Source organism: Pelobates fuscus, chromosome 4, assembly GCF_036172605.1.
Source record: "Pelobates fuscus isolate aPelFus1 chromosome 4, aPelFus1.pri, whole genome shotgun sequence".
Lineage (NCBI taxonomy): Eukaryota > Metazoa > Chordata > Amphibia > Anura > Pelobatidae > Pelobates > Pelobates fuscus.
Genome location: NC_086320.1, coordinates 280,103,855 through 280,131,664, shown reverse-complemented (window position 1 = coordinate 280,131,664; position 27,810 = coordinate 280,103,855). Strand labels below are relative to the sequence as shown.

The window sequence follows — 27,810 nt, the reverse complement described above, 5'->3', positions numbered from 1 at the left end:
AGTTTAACCCCTTAAGGACCAAACTTCTGGAATAGAATGGAATCATGACATGTCACACATGTCATGTGTCCTTAAGGGGTTAAGAAATACAACATTTCATTCTAAAACTTGTAATATTTGCATTTGCCCATAACACCCTCTCCATTAAACTGTGGGCATTGTAGACAATTTCTTCCTTAAATTAGTGAACCAAAGTTCTCCAACAGTCTAGGTTTTTTTTGTGCTCCCAGCATCTTTGATCATTGTTGTAACAGTAAAACATCCGTAGTGTGATCTTTGCCTGTAAAGGTGGTTGATTAAAATGAGCAAAGCTTTTGTCTAGCTAATCTTTTCTGTGAAACATTTTTACACCGTTTTATGATGTGTATATATTGGATAATCTCCGATATTCTTTTACGGAATAAATTAATTTACAGCATTTCCAAGACATTGTCTTAAGTGACATGGATCCCATTATAGTAAATGTTATGTTGATACAGCAATCGAAGTGGATTCTCAAGAACGCCTCTTTTTGCTGTATTGGAATCTTTGTAACATCTCAGTGATAGACATCTCAATGACATCAGGTGCTGTTGTGCTAAAAATGTTAACAGGTAAAATCTGTGGAAAAATCTTTACATTTGTTATACTTTGTATAATAATGATAGATGAAATAGTAACATAGTTAATCTTTCTAGTGTTTTGTATTAAAGATAAAAACATTTGTATATGATTTAGATATATAAGGATAATTTGAAGCAGCAAAGTATTTACCGCCTTTGTTCACAATGGTATGTAAAATTACATTCTCTTTAAATGATAAAAAATACTCTTTTATTCAAATTCTCTCAATATATGTAGAATAGTTGCTAATTGGAAATATGACATTAATTATCTTTCTTTGGCCTGTTAGGTAGAAGACAAGTTATTCCCTAAGTTACAATTAGTAAATATAATAACTACAGTTATTAGTGGCTTAAAATACCAGTAACACCAACAAATTGTCTCAATTTTTTTTTTTTTTTACCAAGATCTGACAGCCATTGTGGAAAGTTACGTTCATGAGGTTGGATGCTTAACAATGTGAATCTTAATTGTTTAAGTATATTTACCAACGGCTGTTGGGTGTAACTTAAGATGATTTGGATATTTATTATTTCTAAAAGCGAGTTAAGAAAGCACTCAGATACAATATTGAAGGTATTTATATTTTAACACTACCTTTGTATAGGTGGTTTTATGTACCTTTAACCCCTTAACGCCGTTACGGCGTTCTATGCCGTCGCGGCTTTAAAGGGCTTTAAAGCCGTTGCGGCGGCATAGAACGCCGTAACGGCTTGCAGCCCCAGGAGGTACTGTGTACTCACCTCTGCCGCGATCCTCTTCTGGGGGGCTGCCTGAGAGCCCAGGCAGCCCCCCTCCGGCAAATGAGGCCCCCGGGGGCCATGTGATCGCTCTCAAAGAGCGATCACATGGCCCCCTATAGCTGGCTATGGATCTGCCAGCAGGGGGACTGTCTAAAATATTAGACAGTCCCCCTGCTGGTAGGTAGTGTAAAAAAAAAATATTAAAATGTTATAAAATAAATTAAATGCCTTTTTATATATATATAATATGTATATATATTATATGTATAATATATATACATATTATATATATGTAACGCCATACGTAATGTATTTTAATATTAATATTAGTATATATATTAGTATTAAAATACACTTAGAATGACGTTACATATATATAATATGTATATACATTATATATATAATAGATCTACATATATATATTATATATATATATATATATATATACGTATAATTACAATAATAAATAAATAAAATAATTAAATAAATAAATAAAATATTGAAACAAAATTTAAAATAAATTATATATTCATATGTAATTTCATTCTAACTGTATTTTGTTATTAATATATATATATATTGGAAACAGAATACACTTAGAATGACATTCTATATATATCTATCTATATATAAAATACCGCAAATATATATATAGAGATAAATACATATAATTACATAAAAGATTACATTAGTATACACGTAGAATTTATATACCTATAAATGCACATATATTAAAATTCTACGTGTATATTTAAGTAATTTTTTAACATAATTATGTCATTTGATTAATTAACATTTGATTGACATGCCTGACAACACAGGGAGAAAGTGCAGAGAATGTAATTCGCAAGCACTATATTTGACCCTGTAACTCTCCAAGACACCATAAAACTTGTATATAGGGGGTACTGTTTTACTCGGGAGACTTCGCTGAACTCAAATATTAGTGTTTAAAACTGGTAAATTGTATTACAACGATGATATTTTAAGTAAAAGTGACTTTTTTTGCATTTTTTACAAACAAACGGCACTTTTATGGACTATATTATTGTTGTAATATGTTTTACTGTTTTAAAACACTAATATTTGTGTTTAGTGAAATCTCCCGAGAATAACAGTACCCCCCATGTACAAGTTTTATGGTGTTTTGGAAAGTTAGAGAGTCACATATAAGGCTTGCATTTCATTTTTTTGACATTGAAATTTGCCAGATTAGTTATGTTGCCTTTGAGACCGTATGGTAGCCCAGGAATAAGAATTACCCCCATGATGGCATGCCATTTGCAAAAGTAGACAACCCAAGGTATTGCAAATGGGGTATGTCCAGTCATTTTTAGTAGCCACTTAGTCACAAACACTGGCCAAATATTAGTTTTTTGCTTTTTTCACACAAAAACAAATGTGAACGCTAAATTTGTCCAGTGTTTGTGACTAAGTGGCTACTAAAAAAAACTAAACATACCCCACGTTCAATACCTTGGGTTGTCACTTTTTCATGGTATGCCATTATGGGGGTAATTCTCATTCCTGGGCTACCACACTGTCTCAAAGGTAACATTACTAATCTGGCAAATTTCAATTTGAAAATGGAACGTTCTATATTTGACCCTGTAACTTTCCAAAACACCATAAAACCTGTTAATGGGGGGTACTGTTGTACTCGTGAGACATCGCTGATTACAAATATGTGCATTTTGTTGCAGTAAAACCTAACAGTATTATGACATTTACAGATAAAATGTGAGGCGGAGCTAAAAATGTTTTTAAAAAATTTAAATTTCTCACAGTTTTTTTTTATTTTATTCATAATAAATAGTTTCATATACAAATATTTTATATGAAATAAAAAAAAAGCCCTGTTTCTCCTGAACAAAATGATATATAATAAGTGTGGGTGCATTTAATATGAAAGAGGTGAATTACGGTTGAACAGACATATAGCGCAAATTCCAGTTTTTGTTTACGTTTTGTTTTGATCAGAACGTGTACTATTGACTCCGTCCTGAAGGGGTTAACCATCACAAACCAAATAACATTTTCTTGGTATTTGAAAAACCGATAAAATATTTGATTACGTGTATTTTAATATATATACATAGAGTGGTATGGATGTTGAATTTATATCTTTGACATCTTTTCACCAGTTTGCAATAGGTGACCTAAATGATCAATTTCCAAAATAATCATGTATATCACCTGGACGGGTTAATCAATAATACTCTTTGATTTCCATTGGCTGGCCTTAGCTATGGCAGACTGAATATGTTGATCATTATAAATAAACTTTATGATAGGTGAAGTAAAGTTTCTGCCTGTCTTTCAGTTACATTTTAACTGTTGAAGTACTTCACATATATTAATTAGATTGTATTAATTATACCACTCTGCAAACTTAAACGAATATCGAGTAGTTTCTGATGTAATAAAAACATTTAAAATGTTCTTCTAAAGTTTAAACGTTATTGCAGTTGTTATTGTAATCATATGATCTTTAACTATCATGATTCCATTATTCATCTCGGTAATCAGCTGTTATACTCTTACATGTATGTCTAATATATTTGTTTGTAGGCCAGACTGCAGCTGCATATGGCATTTTAGCAATAATCTTCAATTGCGTTTCAGATATTCACCTATCATAGACCTATCAAGTCTATCCACCTTTGTAATTAACACATTATGTGTTTATTTTATACCATTAATTATAGTATCTGTATTATATTACACATTGTCACTGACACATTTCTGATACAGGGAAAAAAATAGCATGATTGCTTTAGTAATTATAATTTTTCTGTCCATGCACCACATTCCTGGAAGTCCAGAATATAGCAAAAATCCTTTGTCGTTTGATTCTATGGAGCCATTTAACGTTTTGATTGGTATAGGTATACCAGAAGAGCAAGGAGTACATCGGTAGATCACATCTGCAACAGGACAATTACAGATTCCTTGTTGTAGCAATGACTCTGTGTTTATGTTTACAGGAGTTCCTTACTTTGCAGGTATGTACATAATATGTAGAGTTTAAGAAAAGCTGCAAATCGTGCTTTAGTACAAGTGTCCCATGATGTAAGGTTTCTGACAGATTTTGCTGGTCTTTTATATTCCATTCTCTTGGCAGGGCATCTGCTCTTAGTAGGCCTGTGTTGTTATTGATTAATTGCATCAAGGTTTCTTTCGTTAATTGATATGTTTCTGCCGAATTCAAATTCATATGCCACCAAATGTCATAATAAAGTTCATTGTTACAGAATATTGTTCCAGGATGGTTTTTCACTCCAGTAGGAAATCTATATTCCTCTTCTTCTGCTCCTTCCTATTAACCACGTTTCCTGAGTTGTAGGCAACAATCTGCGTCTTGTACTGTGAGGCGCTTTGATAGTCAATCAGGTTTTCTCAGTACCATGTTCCATCTTGAGAAACAGCTGGGTGTTGACAATTATCATCCTTTATTTCTTTTTCCGGTCATCTTCTGTCTGGATAATAGCAATGTCCAGAATTAACATAGCACTTCTTTTCAGCATAAGAAGGCTGTTTGCGGTAGTCATTCAATGATAAACTATATTGCATAGTCTTTTCTTACATCACCTTCATAGGTGCATCCAAAGTATTTCACAAGCATCTGTCCCATCTTTTTCTGATTTCAGCATGCTTTGCCATCATCGTTGAGTCCATTATTAGGATTTGAAATAGTCCAATCACATCTCTCTCATGTATAATCAGTTTTCGGAATGATCTCAATAGGTTCCTTGTGAAATACCAGTGTAGGTCACATTAGCAATCATTTCACTGTGAGCTATGTCTCTCCTTTTGAGATAGTTCTTGGAGGTAGTCCTCACGATCACAGAACTTGTATAGTGTGCAGTCCAATTCAGTTCAGGTGCTTCCTGCTTGTTAACATAATCCCAATGCAGTTTTAAAACGACAGCTAGGGTTGATGTTATGATAATGCTGCAGATTGTAAGAAGGAGACACCATAACCAATTTTCTAGCATACCTTTGCTTGCATCTTTGCATTTCTTTCTTACTGTATAAGATAATTCAGGTTCAGTCTGTTTTCTCCAGAGTCTTTCTTATAATGATGATGATTCATTTTTCATACATTCCATGTTAACTGGAATCTGTCTGTTCATCCTTCTCCTTCACATTTGCAGGTTCAGATGTCAGATCACGATTCAGTCTGTTACGTGGCTATGATTCTGGTCGCTTTTCTGTCGTCCTCTGTTTGTTTTATCTTGTCATCTTTAACAGCATTCACTGTGTCAGTCAGTGGTTCTGTGAACATCTTGGAAGTATTTAGCAGGTTGTAAAATATAAAAACTTACTGTTCTCTGTTGGCTCTAATTGTTCTCTGTAGTAAAAGTTCTCAGAGTCACCCTCTCCAGGACAAACTGGCCAACAGTAAGAAAAAAATAGTGGTGGTGGGTGAGGTGGGCTGGAAAAAAAAATCCCTAAATTTCTCTAATAGAACCAATGGTTCTAAGCTCTCCCTGGTGCAGAAATATGATTGTCAGTGAAAAAACATGTAACATTTCATATGGTGTCTCACCATTTGTATCATCAGGTATGTTGTGAATGCTTATCTGTACCATAGGAATAAATAGATACCACTGTGTGGGGCAAGCAACTAGTAACTTGGTTAATAATCATTTAACCTCAGCATTTTCCCAAACCACAACCCCACTACTTTGGGGGTGGTTGGGGCACTGAAATTCCAAAGTAACCCAAATGTGGTTGCCCAGTTGTAGGTTTCCTTTGCAGTAACTGCAGGACCACCATCCAAATGGATGGTCCTGGGATTATCAAATGCATACTAAGGAAGTGAGACTAGAAAACGTGGCATCAGAGGTTGCACTTCGCACAGGATATATCCAAGTAAACCTGGTACATGCATCAACACATACAAAAACATATTTATAACCATGAGATGTTGGCAAACTTCCAATATATAGTAATTCAAACAGTATGTTAAATATTAATATTTCAATAAACAGTACATCAGTAATGTGGCAATAAGCAAATGCTTATGATTACTAAACACATGAATTACAGTATTTCCCATATTGGACCACCAATATTCCTTTTCAGGAGTTAGTAGTAGATTACCTCTCTCTATAGGAGCTTGTCCTAGCCATGACAAAGCTTTTGGGCAAGTCTATCTTTCCTCTATAGGAAGAACAACCAACATATTACCTTCAATGGTTATTATGTAATTAACCCCTCTGAACGATAGGAGTATTTATGTGGATACCAGGTGGATAAGGTCTGGATATCCTTGCAAGCATAAACTCTGCATCATGACTGAGAGATAGGGTATGCTTTTGTGATCCAGTGACCCCAGACACATTGCATCAAAGTGCCTGTTAACGGCCAACTATATGAGGAGAGGGACCATGCTTTGTTATAAGCATGTCCATACACGTATTACAATGCCAGGCTTTCAATTTGTTACCACAAAGCAAAATGCAGTTGTGGATATAAACACACGACGTATCGTATCGTTTGAACACCAGACTGAGACTAGAGATCAGTTTACAGTGGACCAAAATAGAGAAATGAAATCCTATTAATTAATATACTTTCAATATACTTTCTTTAAATTACTTTATCCTCTGTATTAACTATGATATATTAAAGTTAAAACAATAACATTTAAAAGCCAACTTTTAGTGTGCATAGGAATTACAAGGCCGTTCGTAGTGTGAGATAAAGAACAGCTTTTTTTAAATCCGAATAGTCTGTGAACACAAAATGACCTTGCGCTGAAAATTCACTTGCAGGGGAAAAGAAAAACAACTTTTTTTCTTTAGTAAATTAATTAATTAATTAAACGTAGTTAGAACTTCCCTCAAAGTCCCAATTACTTTGCAAGAAACATGTCGTCCTTAAATACTTGGTAAGTCTATTAAACAGTGAAATAGCATTTTCCCCCTGTATATTATGTTGTCACAGCTATAATGTGCAGTATTACAAACTATTTTATAAGTGTTGTGCCAGCTGTTCATTAAAAGCCAGTGATCTAGCGAGCTATAGAACATTTATTTATTTATTCTTTAAAGCTCTGACCTCAATCGGCAAAGCAATATTGTAATGGTGTCCATTGCAATCTGCTATCTGTACCTGCTGCTCTCAAAAATTCTGAATATGTTCAGAGATTTCTTGGGCAATAATAAATCCCCCAAAACAACTTTGCATTTATGCTAAACTTGCCTGTTGTAAATGTATTCTGTATATTTCTTGACATAAGTACCCCCTTTTTGGATTTCCCGGACACACTCTTAGGCTGGTTGCCTTAGGCAACTAGCTTTTTGTCTTTTCTCTATTCGTGTCTTTGCCCAAATTATATAGGTCTGCGTAGTATCAGGATAATTAATCGCTTATATGTTTTGGCATCCTGAGTTTGGTCCCAGTACGGGTGGTGAGGTGTGATATTTTTTGTGCTGCCTGCCTATCTCTTAACTGTTGTGCTAACAATTTGCTGGCCTTGTTGCCCTAGTGGTATTGAGTGAGTTGGAGTTTTTACATGTAGCTGTGCATCTTTTCTATTGCCTGTTGGTGTATACATCTAGTGATCTGTTTAATGCGGTCTTTCAGGGGGTCTGATAGTGTCAGTTGGTTTTGGATAATACGTTTGTAGAGCTCCCTTTGCCATGTGGTGACCTGTGCTTGTGTTTGTTTGTGAAGGTAAGAAGCCCTCTGTATGAGCAAGCCTCTCATGACGGATTTATGAGCCATCCATATAGTGGTGGGCAACATGTCGTCCAAGACATTATTTGAAAAGTAGTTTTGCAGTTCTGTGTCTAACGGTGTCACAAACTTGGAGTTGTTTAACAGGGATCCATTTATTCTCCAGGGGCCATTGTGCTTGTAGTCATGGAAGTGTAGAAGTGGGGGATGATCGTTTGTTCTGAAGTGTTTTCCTGCAAGCAAACCACATCTGCTCCTAGTGTCGCTAGTTCTCGTCTCAGGAGGTGTCTCTTGGCTGGGACGTTAAGTCCCCTCACATTTAAGATGCAAAATTTCATGGAGGGTCAAAAGACGAAGTTCAGTCCTATGGTGTACATAATGTGTGGAGTTGCCCACTCCTCCCAGCGCTATAAAGCGGAGTGTCAAATCCCCTAGGTTTGGGGTTTACAGTATCCCAATTCCGGCACAAGACAGAGATAGCGAAAACTCAGCGGTTGTGTCACGTAAGCGAGAGTCTCGCTGGCTGTGGCAATCGGACCCACCCACAAGGCCCAGGGTATAAACAGTGTTACAGAAGCATATTGGTGTGGCCCAATACTGAAAAGAAACAAAACTAAATAAACAGAAATTAAACAGCAAATATACAACTAGAAAAGCTACAATTTCTGGGGAAATTGTGTGAAGTGTTCTTGCCTCCACCAGTAGTCTACAACTGGAGTGGGCGGAGTAACTGGGTGGAGTGGCTTGAGTAACTGTTGTGTGGTTGGACTGGGCAGAGTAACTGTGTGGAGTGTTTGGAGTGAGTAAAGATAGTAAAAATTACACTAACCAATTGATTGATCAAATTTAAAAAGTGCACTTGGCAAGCTTGATAGAATGAGAAATGCATTTACATTTTTATTTATTTATATAGCACATTTAATTGCAGCGTTGTTGCCCAAAGTGCTTCACAGTTACATAAAAACATACATTTATAAAAACATTAGCAGGTGTACAAAAGGCCCTGTCTATGACATCACTTGCTGCTCCAGCCTGGCACAGGTCAGAGTATTTTGGCGGTTGCCATCTTCAAACGGTCATATTTGAAAAACTATGCATCCTGCAGCGAAGAGCTTTATATTGTGAGAATCACAAGACCCAGACCTACATTTTGATGCATAGTATGTTTCTGAAGTATTACAAATGAAGGCACAGTCGCAGTTTAGAAATTGACCTTCAAGTTTGAGCTGGCTAGAGTGGAGTTTCAATGAATGTCAATGGACGGCGAGAGTTGCAAACAAATGGTCATATTGTGAAAACATTTTTAGTGGCAGCAGGGATAGCTGAACATTTTGATATAAGATTTGTGTAGGTGGGCTTGAAAATGAGGGCTTGGTGGCAGTTTAGAAATCATGTCCTGATTTTTCAGCTTTTGCCAGCTCCCACTCTAGTTTTGAACATTTTGCAATTCATTCCTATGGGTCCAATTTCGCCGCAAGAACGACGATATTCCGTGAACCATTTGGCGAAACGTTCCACAAAGTAATAGCACACCAATCGGGAACAATCCACACGTTTCGGTATATTACTGTCTATGTAGTGTAAAAACTGTGGGAGGAGTTAGGGTGGTAAATTTGGCTATAATAAGAATAATAATATATATGTGAGATAATATTAAGTGGTCTTGCTATGCAAGAACACTTAATTATCAATTTCTTGGTTGCCTCAGGGAGTTGAAGTAAGTGCTTCTCGTCCTGGTAAGGCTCCTCCTGATGAGGCCTTTTGTTATATTCTAAGGCATGGTGGGACCCTGTGAGGCTTCTGTCTCAATTAGATTTAGTAATGAGTATGGTGTGTCCCCAGGCTAACTATTCCGCTCGGGGGAATTATATAGCAGTGGGAGGCTCAAGGGTCTGAGACTACCTTGAGACATTACATTCCAACATATGTATCTGAGCACATTGAACATCATGGCAGAGTGAGCGAATTGAGGTTAACATATTTGGATTGAAATAAGAAGATGGAGGAGATTAGGCTTTGTTTTTGTTTTTTGTTTTTTCTTTGTTATTTTCCATTTTTTTTTGTTTTGTTTTTAAATTTTTCCCAGAATTTTCATGTGACTAACAAAAGACTTATTATTTAAAAAAAAAAATGTTTTTGTATATCAGCATTAAGGCTAGCCTGTGGCAGAGTCAGCAGGCATGGGTATAACATAGAGTGATATATATGTAGGCAATAAATGAAAAAAAAAAAAAAGATACTTGCTGTGCATAACGGTCCATAACGGTGAGTGTCCTATTTCTTTAGCTCTCTTCCATTCGGGTGACAGTCTCTGTACCTCCGCCGGGTGAGGGCTCAAGGGTTGATGGCTGATGCCCCATTCATTGAGGATCTTGTTTCCTTCTGGAGTGTGGATCACTGTTGTCTTTCCTGCACGCTGTTCTAGGAGTTTAGCTGGGTAGCCCCAGCGGTATGCGATACACTGGGCCCTCAGCTGCTCCGTGATACCTTGGAATGTTCTCCTTTTCTTCAACGTGAACGCGGAAATATCAGTCAACAGGGAGATCCCTCGGTAACGCTCCGGGAGGTCTTTGCGTAGTCTGCTGTTTCGGAGGATGTACTCCTTTGCGTGATAATAATTCAGTCTCATGAGGATGTCTCATGGGGTGTCCGGCGGCAGAGACAGAGGTCTCGCCGTCCTGTGGGCCCGGTGTATCCTTTAGGAGGTCTGGAGAGATTGCCTGGAAGAGGCCTGTCACATACTCTGGCAGTTTGTTGAGGCCTACCGTCTCTGCGACTCCTCGCAGCCTGACATTATTACAACAGGCTTGGTCCTCCATATCCGCCATTTTGAGCTTGTGATTGTTGGCTCCCTCTCTAAGGTTTTCCATTTTGCTTGTGAGGTCGTTGTGGGCCGCTGCGTATTCCGCCATCTTTTCCTCGAGATGTGAAGTTTTGGCGCCCAGGTCCTGGACATCTTTGGTCAGCACACTGATGGATGTCTGCATGGTCTTCATTATTTTTTAAGACATTTCGTCCAGCATATCCTGCATAAGTCTGTTGTAAGTTGTAAGTCTGTTGCCACGCTAGCTTGGTGTGCTTCGAGTATGTCGACGGTGCCATCTTGTGATAACTCCGTTGGGGTGATATTCCGCCCATGCCCCGTTTTCAGACCAAAAAATGTTGCTCTGTCCACTTTGTCCATATTCCTCTTTGCTTTAGGTCGGAGCCCCTAATGCATGCGACCATTTGCACTGAGGAACGTCGCCCTCCCCACCCCCCCGTGTTTTTTTTTTTTTTAAATCACTCCCTCTAACACAGTCCCACCTCACGCCGGCCTGGAGTATGAACATGCATTCTGAGCTGGCAAAATCAGGAGGGGACATGGAAGAGCAGCTTCGCCCGAGACAGGATTACTTGGTTGAAAAATTTGCAGGTTTTATTACAAATTGAGAATGGGGATTACACTGGAAAGGTCCCGCCACTAAAATGTGTTATAGTAAACCTTTAAAGGGACAATATAGTCACCAGAGCAACTTCAGCGTAATGTAGTGGTTCTGTTATCTATATCTTGTCTCTGCAGGCCTTTTCATGTAAACACTGCTTGTTCAGAGAAAAGGGACACCTCTAGTCACTGAGACGGCCACTAGAGGTGCTTCCTGGGCTAGTGCTGCAAATGTGCAGCACTGACGTTCAAAGTCTCCACACTCTGCATGGCACTTAATGTTCCTTATAGACATGTATTGATTTACCAGGGCTGTGTTTTGTCCACGCATGAGTAATAGCCTCCCTATGCTTTCCTGTGGGAAAACATTGGATTGGCTGAGATCATCAAGTTTGATGATCTCAGCCAAGGAGTCTGATCATGAGAGGGGCCAGTCACGAGGAGACCCACCCAGTGCTGGAATAAAGATGACTAAATCACCTTTTTACTGCATGGAGAGCAGGGCTGAACACCTATACTGCACTATTAGAGCTCAAGTGTCAGGAATGCATGTTTATATTTCTGACATTATAGTGCTCATTTAAAGTGTGCAATTGCAATATGTTGAGTCATCCTAATAACCTGATGTATCTAATTGAAAGGGGAAGGTGTGCACACTATATTGTACTTAGAACACACTCCAGTTTACTAAAGAAGTAGAGTGTACATACAGAAACATGTCAATAAACTCCAAACAACAGCATCAATCGTGTAGAAGGAAATGCAAGTTTGTATTTTCCTCTGTTGCATATTTCCTGTTATTAAATAGCACAATAAGGGTTTATAAAAGAGAAACTGTCATAAACAAAATCTCAAGTTTCTCTTCACTGTTGTGAAAAGCGCAAAAAGCTCTAAAAGCGGTCTTAGCATTTAAAGACTTAGCATATGTTTATTTTAAACAGCTGGAGTTGCTTGTGATTCTTGTATTTTGCTACCAACTCTAGTACGTAATTATTCCCTCCGTGACAATTCTGCGGTCATTTTTGACAGGTGTGATAATAGACTTGGCACTTGCGGGCTTATCCCTGAATTGTTTATAGAGCTCACTCATGTGAACATTCCACTGAAATACTGTCTGTGACTAAGCACCACCTAGTGGATAATCCTGTCATATTTTGGGAGCACTGGCTGCTGTTACTGTCATAGATCTCTATGCAGCGTTTCATATACATACATTATGGAGCTTGCAAACTAAGTTGATCTACTTGAACTGTCTTGTTATTTAATACATACAAGGTTATTCATCAAATCGAACATTTTAAGTCAATATAAAGTTAATTGAAACAGTCTCTAAATGAGCTTCCAATTTGGCTTCTCAGGCCTTACATTTTAAATTCAACTTTGAATTCTCACTTTAGTAAATAACCATGTAAAATATTGGAGATGATTCAGTTTAACCCCTTCAGGACGGAGTCAATAGTGCACGTTCTGATCAAAACAAAACGTAAACAAAAACTAGAATTTGCGCTATATGTCTGTTCAACCGTAGTTCCCCTCTTTCAAATTATATGCACCCACACTTATTATATATCATTTTGTTCAGGAGAAACAGGGCTTTAATTTACCATTAACTATTCATATATGGAACATAATTCATTATGAATAACATTTTAAAAAAATGTGAGAAAATGAGATTTTTTTTTAAATTTGTATTTCCGTCTGACATTTTAGCTGTGAATGTCATAATACTGTTAGGTTTTACTGCACAAAAATGCACATATTTGTAATCAGCGATGTCTCACGAGTACAACAGTATCCCCCATTAACAGGTTTTATGGTGTTTTGGAAAGCTACAGGGTCAAATATAGAACATTCCATTTTCAAATAGAAATTTGCCAGATTGGTAATGTTACAAACACTGGCCAAAGTTAGTGTTCATATTTGTTTTTGTGTTAAAAAAGCAAAAAACAAATATTTGGCCAGTGTTTGTGACTAAGTGGCTACTAAGAAAGACTGGACATACCCCACTTGCAATACCTTGGGTTGTCAACTTTTGCAAATGGTATGCCATCATGGGGGTAATTCTCATTCCTGGGCTACCATACGCTCTCAAAGGCAACATAACCAATCTGGCAAATTTCAATGTAAAAAAAAATGAAATGCAAGCCTTATATGTGACTCTCTAACTTTCCAAAACACCATGAAACCTGTACATGGGGGGTACTGTTATTCTCGGGAGACTTCACTAAACACAAATATTAGTGTTTTAAAACAGTAAAACATATTACAACAATAATATAGTCCATAAAAGTGCCGTTCGTTTGTAAAAAATGCAAAAAACTTCACTTTTACTTAAAATATCATCGTTGTAATACAATTTACCAATTTGAAACACTAATATTTGAGTTCAGCGAAGTCTCCCGAGTAAAACAGTACCCCCCATGTACAGGTTTTATGTTGTCTTGGAGAGTTACAGGGTCAAATATAGTGCTTGCGAATTAAATTCTCTGCACTTTCTCCCTGTGTTGTCAGGCATGTCAATCAAATTTTAATTAATCAAATCACCTAATTATGTTAAAAGATTACTTAAATATACACGTAGAATTTTAATACATATGCATTTATAGGTATTTACATTCTACGTGTATACTAATGTAATATTTTATGTAATTATATGTATTTATCTATATATATATATTTGCGGTTATTTGCATTTTATATATAGATAGATATATATAGAATGTCATTCTAAGTGTATTTTGTTACCAATATATATATATATATATATATATATATATATATATTAATAACAAAATACAGTTAGAATGAAATTACATATGTATATATAATTTATATTAAATTTTGTTTCAATATTTTATTTATTAATTTTATTATTTTATTTATTTATTATTGTAATTATACGTATTTATATATATAATATATGTGTATATATCTATTATATATATAATATATGTATATTATATATATGTAACGTCATTCTAAGTGTATTTTAATACTAATATATGTACTTATATTAGTATTAAAATACACTATGTATGACGTTAAATATATATAATATACATATATATTATATATATAATATATATACATATATTATATATATATAAATACATTTGATTTATTTTAAAACATGTCTAATTATTATTTTTTATACTTCCCACCAGCAGGGGGACTGTCTGATATTTTAGACAATCCCCCTGCTGGCAGATCCATAGCCAGCTATAGGGGGCCTGATTTGCCGTGGGGGGGCTGCCTGGGCTGTGAGGCAGTCCTCCCGAAGCGGAGTGCCGGGAAGGTAAGTATCCCGGGCGCTCCAGGGCTTAAAGCCGTTACGGCGTGCTATGCCGTCACAACGGCTTTAAAGCCCACTTAAACCGTGACGGCATAGCACGTCGTAACGGCGGGAAGGGGTTAAAGGGATGCTATAAGCACCAAAACAACTTTAACATAATGAAGCAGTTTTTGTGTATAGACCCTTCAGTGTCAGGGATCAGTTATTTCCATAATAACCCATGCAACTCTTAAAAGAAAAGAAGACCTGATTCACACAAAAAAAAAAAAGAAAAGAAAATCCTGATGCAAGAAATAATAATCCACCTTCACCAGTAGAGGTCTCCACACATAATTAGCTATTATTGATTTTTATTTGGGCTTTACAGGGTTAAAAAAAGAATATTTAAAGGAACATTATAGTCACCAAAAGCTTAATGAAGCAGTTTTGGTCTCACTGCTCAATTCTCTACCACTTAGGATTTAAAAAAAAAAAAATTCTGTCCATACAGCCCTATCCAAACCTCCGTTGTCTGTGAATGATACAGCCTGCATGGAAAAAAAGGTTTCAAATTCAATCACATATTAACTTTAAAAGTATTTATCTCCTGCTGTGTAAATTGAACTTTAATTACATACAGGAGGCTCCTGTAGGGGTTAGCAAGCTATTAACAGAGCAGATAAGATAAGAAATTCTAAATTAAACAGAATTTGCAATAAAGGAAGTGGAACCATTAGCTGCCTCTTTACATGAAGTGTTTAGGAAGGCTGTGTAAGTCACATGCAGGGAGGTGTGACTAGGGTGCATAAACAAAGTAATTTAACTCCTAAATTGCAGAGAATTGAGCAGTGAGACCGCAAGGCCATGATCTATACACCAAAAACTGCTACATTATGCTAAAGTTGTTTTGGTGACTAAAGTGTCCCTTTAAGAAAAACAAAGACATCTAAAGATAACTTTTGTATAGGTATTAAATGTACTAGGCCACTCTCACTATTATTAGGGTGAAAGGGGTAGATAGATTTTGTTTTCGTTCATTGTTTGGAGTGTGCATAAAGGTTTGGCCATGGGTGGGGGGTGAACAATAGTATATTCACCCCCCTCCCCCATTGATTATTAAGTAGCACCACCTGCCGCTCACAGATGAGGGAAATTGGGATACATTATATCCTCCCATATATTATTATTTAATTAGAGCCCTACCACTGGGTTGCAGGGGATCTGTCGAACCCCCATTTTTAAAATTGATGGCCCCATCTTATGACCGTGAGGGCAATTAGGCAGCTATCGTATCATGCACACATAAGCAGTTTTTAACTATTTGCCCCTTGGCTGCTACTACCCCCAGAAGGCAAATAGTTAACCCTGAATCCTGCAGCAATGTGGGAAATAGTGCATGTGGCGACATGTTCTGTTTTTCAGCCAAATAGCTGATCAGCCCAAATGTGGACGAATCGCAATTTTGCCAAAACTGGATCTCCAAGTCTAGTTCTATCTATGCCTTGACTGTGTGTATTTTAAAGGAAAACTTTAAGTACAATACGCTGTACAACTTATTGTAGTGGTTATGGAGCAAGGAGTCTTCAGGCACAGTCCCCTTTTTTCTGTCAAACCAATTTTGTGAAGATTTTGAGGAATTGTCTTAGGAGTGCAGACTAAACTGAGGTAGAGACGTAGAACTGTAGTAGCAATGGCTGATGGAAAGGGATACTTGCAGTAACATAAGAAAGGCGAGAGAGTAGTAGTCAGAATGGGAGTGGAAAAGGAGATTTCTAGTGGGAATGAGGGTGGCTGGAGATCTGGAGTTGTGATGAAGAATTTTCCAGTTGTGAGGTGGTAGCAATGTCTGAAGATGTGGATTATCTGAATTGTATTGGTGGGGGGTGGGGGGTTAATTTTATAGTTATGGCTAGTAGTTTTCATTGTTGTCATAGGAAATAAAGGGCAAAGAACATTGAGTTACCAAACATCAATTACAAATTAGTTAAGGGTTTATTCTTTACACAAAGAATTGTATTGTATTGTAAGCCAAGTTGTAAAATGTATCCAGAATAGTGGATTTGGAAACGTTTGCAACTAGCCCATTTAGCTTTAACTTTGCAATAACAGCTGGTGCATACATATTTCTTAAATTGTGGTTTATCTGTTTATTTTATGTTTTTCTGTGATTGTAGAACTTTGAACTATGTAATAAACAAAATAAATCATTTTTTTTGCAATATCAATATGCCACTATTTATTTAGTAAAAAAATCTTCTATGCAGTTTTGTATTGCTTTTTTACTCCACTGTGAAGTAAGAATATAAATAGACATGATTCAAAATGTAATGCCCTACGTTAAAAGATATACAGGTTAAAGGAACACAATAAGGTCAGGAACACAAACTTGTATTCATGACCCTATAGTGTTAAAATCACCATTTAGGGGGCGGGGCCGGGCCGCCGAGCTGAGCGGTCGCAGGACAGCTCGGCTCCTGCAAACAGGGCCACAATTAGCCTACAAATCGCACTATCTTTGGGAATTACCGGCAATTTCCTGCGACCATCGTTGTACCCGGGCTGCCCGAGCCGAGGAGAGGCTTGCTCTCGCAGTTTTAGTCCCTCGGAGGATGGGGCCCGCTGCACCAGGCGGGACCTGTACTGGCGGTGAGTGAAGCGGACGGCCGCCGCATCGCTATCCCGCCCGACGGAGCCCGACACGAATGTAGAGCCTGCGGACCCGGTCCTGCTTCCCCCCCCACTGGACCGGGGGGGTGATCCCGGTCGACACAAAACTAAGACTCCACAGCTTTCTGAGACACCGCTGTCGTATAGCCTGTGACCTACACACAAAATGGCGGAGACATGTGCATACTACAAGCAGCCCCGAGCACAGGCCTACCATCTGCCGTCATTTATACCTGCACACAGGGCTATGCCACACGGAGGCCCTCGCACCCGAAGCTACCCCTGGCACCCGACACTCACCAACTACCACGCCTGTGAATGCCACGGTCATGGGGCCCGCTCACTCTTCTTCTGAGCTGGGCGCTCACAGGGAGGGAACCCACCCCCCACAGCCTGCCATACACCCAGGGAGAAGCTTGGGATCCGGCGGAACCCTGGGCCCACGGACCTGGTGATGGGCCCAATGGCACAGGGCGAGAGCACCTATACAGGCCTCAGGCCGAAGACCAGCGGCCCTCGACCGCAGAGAAGCCACCACAGGGACCGTGGCGTGGCATCCCCCGCCCGCAGCGAACCCCAGTGGACTCGGGGCGCAGACACTCCAGACCCCATTGGCGACCGAGATTACGGCAAATCAACACAGGCCTCCTGACCAACCTAGGCCTAAAGCGACATCAGTATCATTGCCTGACATGCAGCAGGACACTGCAACCCAGCGTCGGACACACACTACATGCCCATCAGCGGGCTGATACCGCAAACCTGCAAGCCTGGAACCGGCATGGGCCCAAGGGGACTGTACTGTGGACTCGGAGTACCTCTACTCTATACGCCTCACTGTAAGGACTCCCTCCAACTCACGCTCCGGTCAACCAGAATATGCCACCTCACACCGGCTATGAGAGGGTTACTAAAACGAAACCTGCTACCACTTATGTCTTTTTGCTTAATGCATAGCCTACTGTTGTTTCTGTTGATGAGATGCTGCCCCTTGCTAGCCTAACGTAATCTTACTTTTTAACATATCTTGTGGGATATCCATCTCACCCTATTATCTGTTATGCACAATTTGTTATGCATTATTATTTGCTATAGTTTAGTGGGGCTAGAGGGGCTAGTAAGACTTATCTTCATCTCGTAACTCTCGAGACGTGTTAAACAGATGGAGCTTAATTATAATGTGCAAATTAAGCTTACACGTCCATTTTGAACGTATGCATGCCCTACTCACCGTGTCTGGCAACTTGTAATTGATATAACATGTGAGAAGCCTCAACCTGTCTACAGTCTGCGATTCAACTTACATTCTTAACCCTAGCATTTAAAGGGGGCTATCCCCCATACACTTGGTCTCCAGCCTGTAACTAACCGTAACCTTATATGTGTACTAGAAGTGTATGTCTAAAGCCTGTAATATCACACATAGCTGAGGAACATTTTGATGCTTGAATAGCCTATAAATCCCTTATAATTAAACGTATGCATCATTGTAGGCTAGTAGTCAACACTGTTGTCTTACTTTGTGACACTTACCTTCACCTGAAACGCTGTGTTTATTCATGTTATAAAAAAAGAAAAATATGGCAGTCTTTCTTAGGAGTGTAACACAAACCATCTTATTAGCATCCACGCATGTTATCCCTATGTACCTCCTTTTTCTATTCTGTACCCCATAACGCATATGCCATAATAAAAGAAAGATTTACAAAAAAAAAAAAAAATCACCATTTAGATGGCTTGACCCCCTTAAAAGGTAATAAAACTTACCTTTATTTCAGCACCGCACGGTTCCACCGGGACCGGCCCTACCCCTGATCCGCCTCCTTGGCTGAGATCAACAGAATTGATCATCTCAACCAGTCCAATGCTTTCACATAGGAAAGCATTGGATTGTCTGAAATCCTCAGTCGCCACCCTGGCCAATCAGCATCTCCTCATAGAGGTGCATTGAGGTGCAGAGTGTGGAGACGCTAAACATTAGTGCTGCACTGTGTGCATCACTGACCCAGGTGACTGCCACTGGTGGTGTTCCTAGGGAGCAATGTAAACACTGCCATTTCTCTGGAAAAAAAAATAAGATCTCCCTGCTTTGCCTTGTGCCAACTTATTACATAGAATGATTATTGTGATTTGCAGCTCTGTTGCTCTCTTGCTTTCTTGGTGCTTCTCAGTGACTTAGAGTGCAGCGGACAATGCTTAGTCATTCACTGAGGGTGCTGTGAGAAAGCTCTTAAAGATATCTGCACCTGATAGAGGTGCAGTCCACAACGCTTCCCCACCAGATCAGCTAGAATTCTGCTCCATAATATGCATTCTAATTGCCCACAAGAGATTATACTTCCTTCTTGCCAAAGCTGGGTAAACGTGAGAAATGTGTAGGGGAGGCTGCCTCATACACTAAACATGCTCATCCAACACACACAACACAGTGCACAAAGTACATCCTCCAACACACACACACAACACTCAACCACTCTCAGACTCCTGTCCACACACAAAATTCAGCCATCACACACAACACTCAACCAGCACACACTGGCACACTCAGCCTCCCCCAACATACAGTACTTAGTCTTCTCCCCACACATAACACTCAATCTACCACACACTCTCACACAATACTCAGTCTCCCACACACATAAACACCCATCCACACACACACACACACACACACACCACTCACACACCAAACATGACACAAAGCCACCCCAATTTACAGAACAGAACCCAGCTCTGTGTGTTACACTACTATGCACATTATTGTGAGTTGCATAATGCATATTTGCCTGTGTAGTCGAAATCCTTCCACTGCGCTTTGTTGGGCTTGTATCATATTATCAGGTATTGAGCCTGCTACTTCATTGTAGAATTCCTCTCCGAAGACAGGACTATACATATAATTTGCTCAGCCAATAAGATAATTGGGGTTTAATGTATATGTTTTCTGGTCTGACAACATTTGGTATGACATAACCATTGCCAATGTTACTCATATAATGCAATGTTTGTTGATCTTTTTCAATGTTACTTATAAATCCACTCATTCTGTACTTTGTATCCTACCTTATACTCATTCACATTCATTAATGATCTCTGCAGCACAAATGGTGTTTAACATTGTGAAACCTCAGGGAGTAAGATTCTTAGGTTAATTGGGCAAAGTATAAACATACATCATATTTCTGATCAAAGTCAGAGGCAAGTACATTGCCTGGATTCAGGAAATTGGCAGGTTTTCAGATTCTCCTAGAGCAAAAGGTCACTTCATAATAGCAGGGATGTTTATTTTATCATAATTAAACTGTGGATGGTTCAGTTGAATGAGGCAAATCTTTGTTTACATGAATTCAAATCCCATGTGATTAACACACTTTAGACAAAATGAGAAAAATGAACAAAAGGTCTTAATTTTTTATCCCAAGATTTAACATCATTTAAGTTCAGAGCAGGAATTTTATATAATTTGGTGGGAAATGCAAGGGACAGCCAGAGGGATTAAACCGAGACAAGACAAATCAAAATAAATCACAAAGAATGGTTTATGTTCAGAAGGTGGAAATGGCCAACATCATTTTGAAAACATGTAGGTTAAACAAATAACTGATTCGTTCAATAAGAATTCATTGGTACATCTGCTAACATTCTGTATATGTCTGTGATGCCACAGCCATCGCTAATACGCTATAATCTAACAATGCAGATAGCTTGCTAACTTATCTTTGGAGTTCTGGGATGTAGTCTGTAATGAGTTTCTGGTCCATATTCAAACTATTTTATGCTTCATAGAGTGATATTTTCCTACAATTACCAGAAATCCATATCTTAGATTTTACAGAGGAAAGGAACTTTATTTTGTCTGAAATCTATTTAAGTATATACAATATTTGATTGAACTATTAGTGAAGGTTCAATTGTATCCCCTTAGTGACCGTTTTCAGTTTTCTTACTGTTAAGGACCAGGGCTGATTTTACATTTCTGCAGTGTTTGTGTTTAGCTGTAATTTTCCTCTTACTCATTTACTGTACTCACACATATTATGTACAGTTTTTCTCGCAATTAAACGGTCTTTCTAAAGATACCATTATTTTCATCATATCATATAATTTACTATAAAGAAAATGATAAAATATGATGAAACTTTTTAAAAAACACACCTTTTCTAACTTTGATCCCCAAAATCTGTTACGCATCTATAACCCTCAAAAAATACCTGCGCTAAATAGTTTCTAAATTTTGTTCTGAGTTTAGAAATCCCCAATGTTAACATGTTCTTAGCTTTTTTTTTCAAGTTATAGGGCAAAAAGTACAAGTAGCACTTCGCTATTTCCAATTTTTTTCCCCTAAATTACCGAAAGTTACATTGTAACACTGATATCTGTCAGGAATCCCCGAATAACCCTTCACATGTATATATATTTTTAAAAGAAGACAACCTAAGGTATTAAACATGAGGTATTTTGGCTCTTTTCATGCAACCATTTTACCACCAATCTATGCCAAATTAAAAAACAAAAACAGAATTGGTGATTTTTATGACACACATAGCAATTTAAGAATACATGTACTGAGAATTTTAAGGGTTACTGTCAAAGAACACCCCAATATGTTTTCAGCAACATCTCCTGAGTACAGTGATACCACCCATGTATAGGTGTGTCGGGTTCTCTTGGAGATAAAATACCTTATTTGGAGGATGCAAATTCCAACATGGAATTTTCACATCTGGTCATCATGCACCCATGTCCTTTTTTGGGACATTTTTGAAGCCGGCCAATGTAATTTACCCCCATCAAACCATATATTATTAAAAAGTAGACACCCTAGGGCAGGGGTAGGCAACCTTTTAGCAGTACTGTGCCAAAATAAAATTGTGATATCCCATACCGTGTCGGTGCTATTTTTTAAATTGAGGTGTATATGTTGCTGTATTCTGCTTGTGTTATTTATGCTCCAGTTGCTTTGTATTGTGATATTTGTGCGTATATGAATTGTATATTTTCATGAATAGTTTGTGGCATTTTTTGTGTGATACCTATGAATGTTGGCTGTGTATAGGGGCTGCTTGTGGAATTGAGAGTGTTGTGTGTTTGGTGGGGTGTGTATGTGTGGGGCTGCTTGGGGTATCGCATGGGAGAGGCTGCTTGTGATGTTGTGTGCATGTATTTAGATTGTTAGTGGTGTTGTGTTTGTGCGGACTATGTGTGTGTTTGTATGTGAGCTGTTCATATTATTTGTGTGAGTTGAGGGTTATTCTGCATCTTTGTGTATATTTACCAGTGTAAATGGTTTCCCTTGGGTCCAGTGGGGACCATGCTGGCCAGGTACAGGTCAAGGGCAGAAACTGCGATAGCTGCTGCAGGCGGCTCTACTGTAATACGGATTCCCATTTACAAGTGCTAGGAGAAAGTGATCAGAGATTACTTCCTCTACGTGCTTCAATGCATAAATTGAGGATTGTCCCTCCCCACCTTTTTGCATTATGAGATATCTGAAGTTCCATTGGGACTCTTGATAAGCCAGAGAGGCCTGTTTGGCTCCAGCAGCCTTGAGTGCCGTGCAAAGATACCTCAAGTGCCATGCATGGCACACGTGCCATAGGTTGCATAGCCCTGCCCTAGGGTATTTCAAATGGTGACATTTTTACATTTTACATGCACTAATTCTACCACCAGTATTTGTCAAACTTTTGGGTAGTGATTTTTTTGTGTTATTTTTCTCCACATTGTACTTTAGGCATGGATTCTCAGTTCCAGTTATGTGTTACTGACAAAGAACACCCCCATATGTGTTCAGCAACATCTCCTGAGTACAGTGATACCACCTATGCATAGGTTTGTTGGGTGTTTGGAGGGTGCTATGCCAAACTTCTGACATGTGTTTTTCAAATTTGACATATCTTCTTTGCCTATCTTCTTTTTAGGGGCCTTTTTACATATCCAAATTTATTTTCTTGCCATGAACATGCATATATTTGAAAAGTTGACACCCCAAGGTATTGTATATGGAGTGTTTTGATGCCTTTGATGCAACCGTTTTAGCCAACCAAATTGGAGAAAATGTGTGTTGGTAATTTTTCAATTTTAGGGCAGTGATTTGTGTGGGATTTAGGGGAGCCTGTTGTTGGTTATTGCAAGAAAACACTCCAGGTTGTTTTCTGCACATCCTCCTAAGTACACTCATGCCCCCATGCATAGGTTGAACTTGATCATAAAAATAGTCTGGCACAGTAAAAGTAAAAAAACAACAACTCAGGAACAGTAAAAGTAGCCAAAGAAAACAAAAACTGAACAGCAAATGTAAAAAAAAAAAAAAATGGACCAGTGTGTGATATCGCTTGAAGCAGTCCCCAATGCAGAGTCCAGGCTGTCCAGGGCAACCAGGAAAGTAAAATATGATGCCTTTTCTCTGCCTCCTCTTGAAACAGACTCTGCATCTACTATTTTATTGATTTTATTTTTATTTATTTTTATTCCATATTTTATTTATTTTATTTAAGTCTTCACTGAGTGCCTTGACCCCTCGAGGCACTCAATGCACAGGCAGAGCATCGTAAGCCTGCCCAATGGCTTCTGATGCTCTGCTACACTGCCGGGCGCCACGTGGGGTAACCCGGAAGTGATCTCTGCAATACTCATAGAGCGTCTGGAAGTGATCTCTGCAATACCCATAGAGCGTCTGCAATACCCATAGAGCATCTGGAAGCGATCACGATCGCTTCCAGCGCTCATATTGGGTTTATTATATAACAATATTAGGTGTTATGCTCCTACGCTTCAATAACTTATTACAGTCTATAGACTGTAAGCTCGTTTGAGCAAGGCCCTCTTCAACCTTTTGTTCCTGTAAGTTTTTGTTATTGTCTCATTTATTGTTAAATCTTCCCCTTTGATAATATTGTAAAGCACTACGAAATATGCTGACGCTATATTAACCCCTTAAGACCGCAGGGCGTTCTATGCCATCCTTAAGGAAGCGGCTCTAAACGCCGCAGGGTAACATAGAAGGTCCCAGCCATCCTATGTACTTACCCGGTCGTCGGCGATCCCACGCCAGGGATCACGGTGTGGGGACTTACCTGGGAGCCCAGGGAGTCCCCCTCCTTCCTCTTCGGCCCCTCTGGGCCATGTGATCGCGAGGTCCTTGCGAGGACCTCGCGATCACATGGACGGCATAGCTGTCCAAGGTTTTGCCAGCAGGGGGAGTGCCTGTAATGACAGGTACTCCCCCTGCTGTCTGAAAAATAAAATAAAACATGTTAAAACAGTGTAAAATTAAATAATATATGCTTAGATCATATATATTTATTATATATATGATCTAAGTGTATATATATATATATATATACACATATACACACATACACATAAATACACATACACTGTCTAAGTGTATTTTAATATTAATATATATATATATAATTATATATATATATATATATATATATATATTCATATCAAAGTACACGTACAATGATATTGACTAAATATATATATAATTATTATTATATATATATTTATATATAATAACAAATAAATAAATATGTAAATACGTTAAAAAATAAAATTAAAAAAAAATATACAAAAATAAATAAATAAAAAATATATATACATGTGTAATTTAGTTCTAACTGTATTTTAAAATTAAAATATATATTTATATCAAAATACATGTAGAATGAAATAATATATATATCTATATACATAAGTATATACGTATATATCACTATATATATATATATACCTATATATAAATAAAAATAATAAAAAAAATTATAAACACACACGTATATATATATATATATATATATATATATATATATATAATAATTCTACGTATATATTTATGTAATAATTTTACATAATTAGGTCATTTTATTAATTACAATTTGCAGGACCTGCCTGACAACCCAGGCCGAAAGTTCATGGAATTGAATTTGCTAGCACTATATTTAACCCTGTAACTTTCCAAGACACCATAAAACCTGTACATGGGGGGTACTGTTTTACTCGGAAGACTTCGCTGAACACAAATATTAGTGTTTCAAAACAGTAAAATGTATTACAACGACGAAATTGTTAGTGAAAGTGACATTTTTTGCATTTTCACACACAAATGGCACTTACACTGACGATGTAATTGTTGTGATACGTTTTACTGTTTTGAAACACTAATATTTATGTTCAGCGAAGTCTCCCGAGTAAAACAGTACCCGCCATGTACAGGTTTTATAGTGTTTTCAAAAGTTACAGAGTCAAATATAAGGCTTGTGTTTCAGTTTTTTCACATTGAAATTCACCATGTTATGTTGCCTTTGAGACCGTATGGTAGCCCAGGAATGAAAATTACCCCCATGATGGCATACCATTTGCAATAGTAGACAACCCAAGGTATTGCAAATGGGGTATATTCAGACTTTTTTAGTAGCCACTTAGTCACAAACACTGGCCAAAATTGGCGTTTAAATTAGTTTTTTGCATTTTCAAATATTAACACTAAATTTGACCAGTGTTTGTGACCAAGTGGCTACTAAAAAAGACTGGACATACCCCATTTGCAATACCTTGGATTATCTACTTTTGCAAATGGTATGCCATCATGGGGGTATTTCTTATCCCTGAGCTACCATACGGTCTCAAAGGCTACATAACCAATCTGGCGAATTTCAATGTGAAAAAACTGAAAAATGTAACACGCTATATTTGACTCTGTAACTTCCCAAAACACCATAAAACCTGTACATAGGGGGTACTGTTTTACACGTGAGACATCGCTGAATACAAATATATGTATTTTATTGCAGTAAAAGCAAACAGTATTATGACATTCACAGTTAGAATGTCACCAAGAACTAAAACATTTATTTTAAATTCTTATTTTTACCCTATTATTTTAATATTTTGTTCATGTTAAATTATGTTTAATACCTAAATATTTGATGTTAAATGAAAGCCCTGTTTCCCCTGAATAAAATTATATATAATAAGTGTGGGTGCACATAATATGAAAGAGGCGAATTATGCCTCAACAGACATAGCGCAAATTCCAGTTTTTGTTTACGTTTTGTTTTGATCACAACGTGTACATTTGGCTCAGTCCTTAAGGGGTTAATACCAGTAGTAATAATAATAATAATAATTACAGAGTTTCTATGTTGGCTTTGGTACATAATATTCCAGGTGTTTAGGGTATTTTCAAAAATAAAATAAACCCTTCTCTCCTAAAAGGTCATGGAACTGACCTTACTCATACACTCAAATTGAGTAAAAATAATTTATTCATAAAATGCAGACAAATATATAAAAGAAAAGAAACAGTAACTCTTGCATATAATAATATGTCTATGACGAATAACTAAAAAACAGCCATATAAAAAATAAAGTCCAGACCTTATTTGAATGCTCGGCGTCCCGAGTCAGCAAAGATGCATAATGTTGAAAAAATATATGTCAAATAACAGTCCTCTTTGTAATCCAGATGATGGCTGGTATCAGTGGGAGTCAGACCTCTCCAGACGCGTTTCTCCGCTTCGGCGGCTTTTTCAATGGAGGATCCAATGGATCCATTGAAAAAGCCGCCGAAGCGGAGAAACGCGTCTGGAGAGGTCTGACTCCCACTGATACCAGCCATCATCTGGATTACAAAGAGGACTGTTATTTGACATATATTTTTTCAGCATTATGCATCTTTGCTGACTCGGGACGCCGAGCATTCAAATAAGGTCTGGACTTTATTTTTTATATGGCTGTTTTTTAGTTATTCGTCATAGACATATTATTATATGCAAGAGTTATTGTTTCTTTTCTTTTATATATTTGTCTGCATTTTATGAATAAATTATTTTTACTCAATTTGAGTGTATGAGTAAGGTCAGTTCCATGACCTTTTAGGAGAGAAGGGTTTATTTTATTTTTGCACTTGCCTTTTATATATAGGTTGTTAGGTTTCCTATCTATATACCCTACTCTCATCTATCTCTATTGAATCAGCGCTCCACTACATACACTTTTTCCTACATGTTTAGGGTATTTTATTTGTTGAAATTTGTCCAATGAGATAAGTCTTGGTCTAAAGGTGTTTGTTATTGGGATATATAAACAAGGTTTATACTGGATGGCATTAATGGTAAAATGTGGTAGAGATAGCAAAACACAGGAAGACACACAGGATGCAGTAATAGCAAGGTATTTTTGTCCGTTAACAAAGTAGTGCTATTAAAGCATATCTAATTTTTGTTGGTTTGTTTAAACGTTTAGCAATCCAAGCTATATCTGCAAACTATTTTAAACTGAGTGTCTCGACCCCTGCCCGATGGCTTCCGATCCTCTGCTACACTGCTGGGCGCCTGGGGAGCGATCACTCGGCGACCCAGCAGTCAGTAGAGGTATTGCAAGATGCCTCAACATCGAGGCAT

At 37.8% G+C, this 27,810-nt stretch overlaps 1 protein-coding gene across 1 annotated transcript in view; it reads left to right on the top strand.

Annotated features, from left to right (window-relative positions):
* Positions 1-27,810, top strand: part of SUGCT (succinyl-CoA:glutarate-CoA transferase) — a 934,720-nt gene that overhangs the window by 59,471 nt on the left and 847,439 nt on the right. The window lies entirely within an intron of this gene.